Here is a 12699-nt window from a genome sequence, read left to right as displayed (position 1 = left end):
CAAATTTCCAATGATAAGAGAGTCGCCGGGTTTTAGTCTAAACACCACAGTGAGAGCTGGGCTCCGACAACTCCACCAGGCTGTAACCTGAGATGCAACGTCAAAGATTATGATTTGACGATTTATAATTATTCTGCGGTTAGTCAGTCCAGGGCGAGTCCCGAAGCTGTGAGGACTAACTACGCTCTTGGCTTTTTACTCATTTTTATTAAAACTTAACTTTAATTTTAAATTATGAGTTTTCATTTAAATAAACTTACAGGAGTGCACACTTAATAGCGTGGCTTTCCCTGTTTCCCTACCCTAAATGCTGAAGTTCAGCGTTCAGTTAAAATCCTTCACCCGCGACCAATGACAGGCTCACCTGGGGTCTATTGATACCCTCACGAAGCCAAACCTGGACTTAAATTATTTACAACTAGCAGTCCGCCCCGGCTTCGCACGGGTATTTAACAAAAATTTCAACATTAATTATGATGTAATATAGTCTATATCAACCGGGGATAGTGTAGCTCCCCAACAGTGAAAGAATTTTTCAAACCGGTTCAGTAGTTTCGGAGCCTATTCGATGCAAACAAACAAACAAACAATCAAATCTTTCCTCTTTATAATATTAGTATAGAAGTATAGATTTACTACCAAAAATTTGGGAACGTTACATAAGAAATTTCAAATATTACAGAGTTATATTTTAAACATTACGTTTTTAATTATAAAAATTGTAGCTCAAGTTTTAACTACACGGAAAGAAAATTATACCAAAAATTACGATATAAATATCATAATCCAGGAACCGATTTCCAATATCTAAAGTTCTATTCTTTTACATTTTAAAATTTACTAGTTACATATGAATTCACGGTATAGAAAAAAATTTTCTTGCTCTCCTAGCCGAAAGTACGCTCTTTCGGGACGCACTTTACTCCAGGAAGAGCAACTTTTATGACCTGCTCTAACGCATGCGCGCTACGCTTATTTTCTAGCCGGCAGCACAGAACCTCGCTTTCTTTCGTATTTTCGTGGTGCAACCGGCCTATACAGCGAGTTTTAACTGTATATATGTTGTAGACAGATCGTGAAATTAGACTGTTCGTGAACCGTCTAAGCATTTCTAGATAGTTCATGAACTGCAGCCAGACCGTGTAATGATCGATCAGTTACACGAAGTGGCTAAAATTTTTAGACAGTTCATGAAATGCAATTAGGCCTTAGACAGATCGTGTAATGTTCCAAAATTACATGATATGTCTAAATTTTTTAGACAGTTTCTAAAAAGGAAACAACTAAAAAAAGATAAGATATTAGTTGTAGCAGCCAATGTCAATTATTTAAAGAATAAAATTTCATTTTTTATTTATTCAAAGAACTGAGAGCCAGCTGGAACAAGATTTTCGGGCCGAAACCACCCTTTTATGATCCCGTTTCGAACCCCCACCTGATTTACTTCTTCTTTTAGATCTTTTTGATGACACATATAATGTTCTGGGGATCACTTGGACCACGATTGACTTTTGGTACTGCAAGAAGCACGCAGTCTATCCATCGTGTATAATAAATTACAAAAATCTATTCAAATTAATTTAATTTAATTAAAAATAATAAAAAAAATCAACATATAATACACAATCACAGTATAATTATTATGGTGAGCGCGCATGAAAATGTGTGTTGTTGAGCGCGGAATTTGACTTGATTTAATTAAGGTATTTATTTGCTTCACAAATATTTCACGATCGGCAAAACAGCTATTAGACATTTCATGAACTGTCTAAAAAATTTAGACATATCGTGTAATTTTTGAACATTACACGGACTGTCTAAGGCCTAATTGCATTTCATGAACTGTCTAAGAATTTGAGCCACTTCGTGTAACTAATCGACCATTACACGATCTGGCTGCAGTTCATGAACTATCTAGAAATGCTTAGACGGTTCATGAACTGTCTAATTTCACGATCTGTCTACGACATATATATAACAGTCACAACATCGTCTGTATGTACATGTCAGCACATAAACTAACCAAAAAATGTCAAATAAATAAAAATAATTTCTAACTAGATTATTGTTAATGAACTATTTAATAATAATATTGCACAAATAATTTATATAAAAATTTTAGAAAGTAAAATATAAAAGTTTTGTAGATTTTATTTGCTTTCTTTTATATTTTGACAGCTAGTAAAGCAATGTTTATAAAACGATCCATGTACTCTACAAGCTCCTAATAATTTAATTTCAATCTTTCTTAGCCGTCTAATTGAAAACTAATTTTTAATCAACTTAAAAAAATTTATTTTGTTATTCAATCGAGTTTAAATATTTGTGACGAGTTCTGTGAATGTTATCTCTCTTAATCAGAGCATTTGTTAGTAAACTTTAAAATAACTTATTTTTTTTTTATTTATTAATTTTTACTTTTTTATTATGCCCACCCCGACCAACAAAACCTCGGCTTCGTCTCGGCTTGCAAAAGTCGGGCGGCACCCCCCCCCCCACCTTCACCCCCGGCAAAACCCCTTCCCCGGGGTTGCGTACTTTCGGCTGGAGAGCAAGAAAAATAGTATACAACCCACGACCAGAATGTTGGATGCCCTGACGTCTCGGCTACGCCTCGGCCATCATATCCCATACGCCAGGAAATCTAATTTTCTGGCCTTGGGTCGTAATATACTATCTTTTTCTTCGTCATAATTAATTAATTATAACAATTGATAACTCTAACTATAAATTTTATTAAACGAAAAATAAATTTTATATTGAAAATGTTCTTGTTTATTTTTTTTTTTTATATTTTTTCATAATTCTCAAATAATTAGTGACTTATATTTAGAATTTGGATAAAAACGAAATTGCGTTAATCGAGGACAAAGGGTCAATCGTAAATAGGAATTCTGGTGAATGCTTTGAAATAGCGATATAGTATATAACAGCAATGCATATAATAGTAATCGATGCGGTGAAAAACAAAAATAAATTGTTGATAATCAAATTCGCAGTAAATATAAAATGAAAAAAAAAAATAAAAAACGTAGCTTGTATGAGCGATTATACAATAATAATAAAGCTAAAAAAATCGCTGACGGCACGTGATCCACACTGATGTAAATCCAGTCGTCATTTGATTTTATTTATTTTGTGTCGCCTCTTGTGTATGCTTTTAATGCAGCACCCACCCTTGCGGCTTTCGGAGCAACGAAAATCCAATATTGACTGCTACGTTAAAAGTATGTTTTTAGACCGTTTAATTTATGCTTTAAAGCTGAGTAAAGTGAAAATAATATTCTACCTATAAACACAATAAATTCAATACCAGTTTATAAATAATTTCACCGAGCAATAACTTGCATTCAATGAAGGTAATTTATTTTTATTGATGTGAAAAATATATTTAATGAACTGGTTAATCGTATAAAAAAGTTTTTTCATGTTATCAAATTCAGATATCAATTGCTTTAAAAATAGATGACGTTTACTGCAGAAGGTAAGATGCTCAAAGCAACGAGTTACCGCAAGGGAATACCACTAACTCGTTCATATTTATAAGCTTTTGCAATATGATCTTGTGAAATTTATTTTCTAAAGTAAGCAAAATTTTCTTGTCAGTTGAGATTTTTAAACAGGTTCTTTCTAATTCATTATTTTTTGACGACATAATTAGTAACTTTCAAAATATGCTGTTGTCTTTTAGAAAATTAGAATATGAATTGCTGTATTCGATCAATTTTTTAGAAATTAATAAGTATTTTTTGTTTTTTCAATTAATCGATCAATAGTTCAGAGCCTATTGATGAATTTTTTTCAAAAATTACATTTCTAAAATTTTGCATGTCTTAAGCGCCATAGCAAAGGTATGCTTTATTAGCTTAAAAATTAAAATCCTAACATTTTGTCACATTAAATTATACTTGACATTCATGATGTACATATTAATGATACAAAAAGGCTCATGATAAAAATAAAAATCATCGTTGAACTTATCGAAATTTTTTTTAATCAGTTAATTGCTATTTTTATGTGAACAAAGTGGTTTTAATAGATTACAGTGTCGATTTTTCAAGTTTTTATTAAGGGGCAAATATGATAAGTTTTAAACGAATCAATTTTCCAACTCAATTAATTTTTTAATCTCTATTTCTGACTTATAAAAACTTGTGAAATGAAAATTGCAGCTTAATAATCTTTTGTTTAACTAGTTAATTTTTTTTTTTTTGGCTTGAAACTGGGAAAATTTGTTATTCTTTGAGTAGCCATTAATAAAAATTTATTTCTAATGAAGATAATACTGTACTCAATATTGTTTTATTGGCTGACCGCTGTTAATACAATTTTCAATTGGTTATTTTTTATGATTCACGCATTGAAACGAAAGAGGTCGTTCAGTTCGTATGAAAAAAATACTATCTGCAAAAAATTTAAACGAGCTTTAAAATTGGATTTCAAATAAAATTAATTTTTTGTAATTTATTTGTAATTAACTTACGATCAAAATTAATTTTCAAATTAATTCTTGTCGTGTACAGTAGATGAAGTTGTTTTTTTTCTGAACATTGGATATAAAATTATTAACAAAATTGAAATAATATTAAATTCATCAGTGAAAACTTGTTATATATTTAAACTTCATTTCCATCAATTCACGTATGACACGAGTGCTTAAGGCATGTACATTTGAATTGACCAAGCTTTTTTTAAGCCTACTGAGACGACTGACGTCAAATTTCCAGGAAATCGCAGTTTAGAAAAGCTCTCTCGAATGCTGCAAGCTCGAACTCAATCGGTTTATTCGGTTAAAAATATTCGAGGATTATACGTAGACGTACATACAGATTCTAAAAATGGTTGGATATGTTATTCCAGTTTAAAAATTATACGATACATGTGTATCGATTTGGAAGAATAATAGACTCGGGGGCTAGAAATTACGGTCTCAACAGAAAAAAAAATTTAGACACACGTCAGACTGGAGCGTATGTGGTATGCATCGTAAAGCAGGGCAATAAAACCTACTGGTTTATTTTTTCAATCTTCTATGGAAATATGTTAATTTATCATGCTTCAAAAGTTATCTCTAGAAAAAATGCTTAAAGCCCTTAAATTAAAATACGCAAAATACTTTAGAGTTCTAATTATGAAAATCAATAAGCTTACAAATTTTTTTTTATCAGGTTGATTTACTGTAGAATAAAAATAAAGCACAAGACATTGATAAAAAGTAGAAAAATAATTATTTTTAGTGTATATTAATTACCATATATTTATCCCGTATCTCTAACAATTAAAAAAATTTCAAGTGATTTTCAAAAATAAAAATTTTGACTCGAATTGTTAGAATGTATTTAATCTTAAACGTAAAAAATAACTTAAAATGGAAAATATAAAATAGCAAGTTTCTAATGGTTATGCACTGATAGAAGGATTTGTTTATAGTTAAAAAGATTTGTTAATATTTAACAAATCATTTATTAAGAGCCATTTGTTAGTCCTTAACAAATATTTCTTAGTATTTAAAAAGATTTATTAATATTTAATAAATGAATATCAGATTTATTAAATACAAACAAATCATTTTAATTACTAAGAAATATTTGTTTAATTCTAAAAAGTGGTCTCTAATAAATGATTTGTTAACTATTAACAAATATTATTTAATACAAATAAATCCTTCTATCAGTGTGTTATCATGAAAAATTATTAAATAAATATTAACAATTTTTATTAGTATTTTTAATGATTTAGACATAAATACATACATGGGACTAAGTAATTTGATGTTCAATTTACTATGATGTCATGGCAAATTTTACTGGAAATATTAATAATTTTTGCTGTTAATGTTAGTAAATATTTCCAGCTATCTTTATTAGATAGTAGCACATAAATTTTTCTATGGACACTGGCAAATTTTTTAGTTTTGCAATTTAACTTCTTTGGACTTACATAAATACATTGTGGACAATTTTATTATATTAAAATTTTTCGCAGTGATTAAAATTAATAACTTTCTTATTTTAAAAAATCATTTATATTTTTAAATGATTGATTTATGCCACTCTAAAACTAATATCACTAACAACGTCGATAAAAATTTTAGTTTCTCTATAAAATCAGTCAGTTTAAATTTTCTCTTATCATTTTACTGTTTAATTGCAGAAATTCCATACGGTTACACAGAAAAAAGGGTCATCGATTTTCCCTGCTTTAATAGCGCGAAAATAAATTTTTCTTCTCTACATTTCCTTGAAATTATTATACAATTTATAGGACACTTCAAAATGTTCTGCGCACAATTATTGGAAACAATCAATTTTTTTTATATTTTAACACATTATAAAATATATTTTTAATTGTACTATCATAATTAAATAATAACATCTATTTTTTGATACCATTTTATTAAATTTTATTGAAGCTAAAATTATCTTGAATTATTCCCGTGTAAAAATGATATGATATCATTATGACGCTCATAATGAATCTCATATTTTGACACTAATATGAGATTCATATAAAAGCCATATCAATACATTTGAAACCTGTAATAAGTAAAATACTCATGGAAACGAATTGTTTTTAACTAGATTATAAAATTTTTATTTTTCTTGTTGGAGAAAGAAAATTTCTAGTAATTTGATTATGTTTTATTATAAAATTTGATCTACATGAATCGGTCACATGGGGATTCATGACCAATCCATAGTGACAAACGCATAATTTCATACTGGTCATAATAGTATCTGCGTAAACTCATGATGGAATCAGGCTGAAATTTTTAAAATTCATTGTGATATTGTAATGATATTGTTGCCTTTTATTTATAATTCAAGAAAAAAATTTTTTATTACTGTTGAAAATTCGTTAGGATAATATCTCCATAATGACATTAACATAATTTCATTATGAAATCATAATGATATTGTTAGCCTTTTTAAATCGTGATATATAGTTATTGAGTCATAACCATATACAGGAAATAATGCAAAATAATTAAATTAAAGAAATTTTTAGGACGATATAAATTGTTTTCAAAATAAAAAATAATTATCGAAAAAATTTTTTCAGTTAAAAATTTTTTTTAAACCAAGATAGTCAATGTTTTTCTAAATATTCTTCCATGTTAAGAAAGTCAAGCAGGGAAGTTAAGTAGTTCAACAATATAGTGCATGATAAAAATACTGTTTTTCTCAATTGTCATACATTTCCTCTGATTAACAGAAAAAATGAAAATTTTACTAATCTACTTAGAAAAGATTCGTTCTCACAGTTATTTTACTTATTACGGGTTTCCAAAGTATTGATATGGCTCTTATATGAATCTCATATTAGTGCCAAAATATGAGATTCATTATGATATTCATTATGAGCTTCAGAATGATATCATATTATTTTTACACGGGTTGTTATGCCGGTTATACGTATTTAATTTTTAATTAATTATTTTTCAATAGCTCTATATAAAATCGAACATGTACCAATATTTCGATCGAAAAGTTTTTTTCTGCATTTTCATTTTAATTTAATCAAAAATTGATGAATCAACAATTAGCGATGTTTAACAATGTCAATTTAACATTGTTATTATTAATTACTCAACTCAATCAGAACAATGATTTTTAAATTAAATTAATGTAATTCATGCAAAGTGCAGTAATTAAAAGTTAAATAATCAATGTGGTGTAAAAGGTGTATTATTCTTCAAGTTAATTAAATATTTAGATTTTCTTATAAGGAATTAAAATTATTCATTATCAAAAGATATTGATAAAAAGGTTGTTCAATTTCATTAGAAAAATATTTCAAAAAAAATTGATTGTAAACAAAAATTCTTACTTTTTATAAATGTTTAAGTATCACGAAAAAAACCATTAAAGTTGCTGCATATTCAAAGATTTGCACTACAGAAAAAAAAATCCGGAAAACGGTTGACCCTAAAGGCCATCCCTGCAACTTCCCGCCAATTCCATACCTAAACGCTTGATAAATTCTTTTGAAGTATTTGTCTTTCCCGTCTTTTTGTGGGTTTCCTTTTTTCCCGGAACCCGAAGACATGTCGGCTACTCTACCATTTAAGCTATCCAGTCTATACTAAATTTCCTTTCGCTTATTCTATATACATTAAGCCACACCGTTCATCTTACGGCAAAAATTTTTACAAATATAAATAATGCTGTGAAGCGGGAAAGAATAGGAGTTACGGTAATTATTACGTGAAGCGTTCCACATTCACGTAACAGGATATTGGTAGGAAAGGATTGAGAAAGGAATGTGTAGAGGATCATCTTAATGTGAGTTTATAGAATATGCGAGAAAAAATTATTAGATAGCTCGGACTGGGATTCGAACCCAGAACCTTCCGAAGACATGTCGGCTACTCTACCATTTTTTTTTTATTCAAGCGTTTATTTATTTAAATCATTGATACATAGATATAAACATAATACACAGGTATAAACGTAAGACCTGTTACTTAAAATAAATTGTCTACCTGGCCCATACGGGCTCTCATAGAGGATAACATAAATGATATTTCTTAATACCTGATAAGCCTCAGGGGCTGTACATAGTGAAGTAAATAATATAGTTTTTCTTATTCTTATTGTGTTAAATACATAAAGTGTTAATACATGATTTATACTAGTTAGCCTAAAAAAAAAACTTGATTTTCATAAAAAAGGCTTACGTTATTAGAATAGTACATGAGAGACATTAAATCAACAACAATTAAAATTAAAAAATATAACATAATGATAGAATAGAACAAGAAGACAAAAAGAAAGAGGAAGCTATTAAAAGAGAACAACAAAACAATTAAAGAAAAAGAACTTGTGATTAGGTGAGCCACCAATACTCTTTGCGGGAATGAGGTTTATTTGTTGTATCTTTGAGGGGTATTGAGGTGCAGTATTTCAGGTCTAAGAATGATAATGCTTTTGGGTCATAAGTAATAGCTTTTGTGTTGGGACCTCTTTTGACGTGGTATATTAGGGGTATACTGTTTGAGTCTTGTATGTAGCCCAGACTGTCCAAGTAAGTGAATATTTCGGGAGGAGTGAATCCCGACTTTATTGCTATTTCAAAATATGCTGGTTGTGAGTAAAATGGACCAGTTATTAAGCTGTTTATTGTGGAGGAGGAGGCACTAGCAAAGTGATTGCGTCATAGACGTATGATATGGTTGTCGATACGCTCTATTTTAGCTAAGTTTAAGAGTGTGAGGTTACTATAGTATTTGGTGTAATTTGAGTCAGGTGTCTTGTACATGTTCAGACAAGCTCTCAGACATTGCTTTTCAAATTTTCTCAGCTTTTCCATTTCAATAGGTGGGATGTTAAACCATATAAGACAACCATATGTGATGATTGGTCTAATCAAGAGTAAGTAACACAAAATTTTTACTCTTTTATTCAGAAATTTAGAATAGAATAATCTAGACAGGCTTTTTCTTTCTTTGCTTTGGTAATTTGTGTGTCTATGTGTGAGTAGAAGTTTAGTTTATTGTCTAGGTAAACACCCAGGTGCTACTCTACCATTTGAGCTATCCGGTCTATACTAAATTTCCTTTCGCTTATTCTATATACATTAAGCCACAAATGGCTTCCCGAAACCACTTTCCCTTAATACATAATAGGAGAAACGCCATACTAATATAAATAATTGCACTTATGACGTTTCTGAGCTCTTCGAGCTCAAAAATACAATTTGTGTGTTATTTTGAGCTCTCCGAGCTCAAAGAAATAGCTTTTGTATGCTTTTGAGCTCTTCAAGCTCAAAAGGCTGATAGAAGTTTAATAAAACAGTATTTTTTGAATTTTCAAACTGCAATAATTTCTAAATGAATGAATCGATTTTCACGCGGTTTGCAGTATTCCACGCACTTTTTTAGAATCTATGATATATATTCGAACACAAACTAATCGAACCGAAAATCTTAGAGAATTTTGAAAAATTCACTTTTTCCAAATTTGTTCGACAACGATAACTCACGAACCAATCAACCAATTTTCACGTTCTTGGTGGCGATGGACGTGATTTTTTTGGGTTTAATAATAATTCCATTTTATCAAATTGATCCAAAAAGAAATCTCGAAGTTATGTGAAAAAAACACTTTTTTCGAAATTCTTCGTTTTCGATAACTCTCGAAAGAATAAACCGATTTTGATAGAACTGGTGGCAATCGACGTGGTTTTTCAAGTTTAAGAGCTGATTAGTTTTTGAAATTGATCGGTAAAGCCGATTAGAAGTTATTCCAAGAAAACGATTTTTTGAAAATTTTATTTTTGAGATTTCTCAAAATCTAGCAAACCGAATCGATTTAAATTTTCACGAAATTTAATGGCAATGATACTCTTTGGATCACCACCTATTTCGATCCGATCGGCCGAACCATTCAAAAGTTATAAGAGGTTTGTATACACACACACACACACACACACACACACACACTCATACATACATACAGCCGCACGGACACCATTGCGGGAATAGTCAAGGAAGTTTCCTAGGACCTCAAAACGTCGAGATCTGACGAAAACTCGATTTTCGAAAAACGGGGTAAAAACAATAACTTGCCGATTTTTGAAAATTTTCAATTTTCTTAGCGGGAAGTTAAAAATTAGAAAAACGGTTGACCCTAAAGCCCACCCCTGCAACTTCCCGCTGACTCCATACTTAAACGCTCAACATTTCACTTATTTTGTTTTTGAGCTCTTCGAGCTCAAAAGTACAATTTCTGTGTTGTTTTGAGTTTTCCGAGCTCAAAGGTTAGCTTCTTTATGCTTTTGAGCTCTTCGAGCTCAAAAGTCTGATAGGAGTTTAATAAAAAGATATTTTTTGAATTTTTAAACCGCAATAATTTTTGAATGAATGAACCGATTTTTACGTGGTTGGTGGCATTCAACGCAGTTTTTAAAACCTCATAACGGATTTTTAAGTTTAAATCGATCGAACAAGGAATTTTAAAGTAATTCCAAAAAAACACTTTTTTTGAAATTTTTTGTTTTCGATAACTCTCGAACGAATCAACCGATTTTGACGGGACCGGTGGCAATCAACGTGGTTTTTCAAACTTAAGAGCGAAATAGTTTTTGGAATTGATCGGTGCAACCGTTAAGAAGTTATTTCAAAACAACAATTTTTTGAAAATTTTATTTTTGAGATTTCTCAAAATCTAGCGAATCGAATTGATTCAAATTTTCACGAAATTTAATGGCAATGATATTCTTTGGATCGCCACCTATTTCGATCCGATCGGTCGAGCCGTTAAAAAATTATAAGAAGTTTATACACACACACACACACACACACACACACACACACACACACACACACACACACACACACACACACACACACACACAAACACACACACACACACACACACACACACACACACACAAAGACTTGCGTTCCACCGAAAGAAGAAGAGCAAATATCAGAAGATAGAAGGAAGGTAGTTAACACCTTAGCCACTAGAAGGAAGAGCAGTAGCTAGTTCCTCCCCTCACGAAGTAATGCCTGACGGCGGTTCCCATGTGGGATTAGAGGAAAGAAGAAAAGGGGTTTAGGGTTTAGTGAGTAGGGGCGTTGGCGTCGAGTTTTAGTATGACGCTGCGTCGAGTCTTTACATATCCAGGCGAAACAGCTATGCCTGGAATCCGCAAAAAGGATTCCCCCCTCTGAAAAAAAAAAAAAAAACAAAAAAACACACACACACACACATACAGCCGCACGGACACCACCGCGGGAATAGTCAGGGAAGCTTCCAGCGACCTTAAAACGTCGAGATCTGATGAAAACTCAATTTTCACAAAACGGGGTGAAACCAATAACTTCCCAAATATTGAAAATCTTCGATTTTTTTAGCGGGAAGTTAAAAATTTTCAATCGATTTTCGGATTTTCGTGCTTCTTTTACTGTTATAAATTTCAGTCTTGATTTCAGTTAAATCCATGATTTTTTATTAATCAAAATATAATCGAAGGAAACTGAAGAGAACAGATTATCTTCATCCATACATTTCAAGTATTAAAAATTATTTTGTTCTACTTAATCCACAGATTCGGTAGAATCTGGCGCCAAGTTCCGTTCAAATCTGCTGTAAACGGAGCGCCAGACTACCGACTGTGTTTACTGTAAGCAGAACGGTATTTTGAGGTTGCAAAATTTTATTTAATTCTACGGTACTTTTTATTCCTAAATTGTATATTATAACAGTAATTAATACTTTATTTGACTGTTATTAATTAATTATATTCACTTATAACAATTAATCTACTTGAAATTATTAAATTTAATCAGCACAAACTATAGCAACGCAAAAATTTCGATCCTGACTTTTTTTCGATGAGCAAAGTGATCTGCCACAGACTAAATAATTCGAGAATGCATAGTAATCCTTCATTAGATGGGAAACTACAGTTAAAAAAAGATATTTCACAGCTTGCATCTACACCCGCCAGGGTGCGCTGGAATTATTTTTACATAAACTGTAGTTTCAAGGGGATAGTTTGCTATAAAAAATGCAGCCAACGCGAGATTTAAGTTGGTAACAATTGTAAATTTTTGTTATAATTACAAAAAATACTAAAATCCGAACAAAAACAGTTTCACTGTAAAAAAATCGCGCCAAGTCCACGTTCATAAAACTATTAAGAAAAAAAAATTTGTTTTTTTCTTTACAAAAATATATAAAATAAAAA

This window comes from Cotesia glomerata, linkage group LG5, assembly GCF_020080835.1.
Source record: "Cotesia glomerata isolate CgM1 linkage group LG5, MPM_Cglom_v2.3, whole genome shotgun sequence".
Lineage (NCBI taxonomy): Eukaryota > Metazoa > Arthropoda > Insecta > Hymenoptera > Braconidae > Cotesia > Cotesia glomerata.
Note: the sequence above shows the minus strand (reverse complement) of the source record.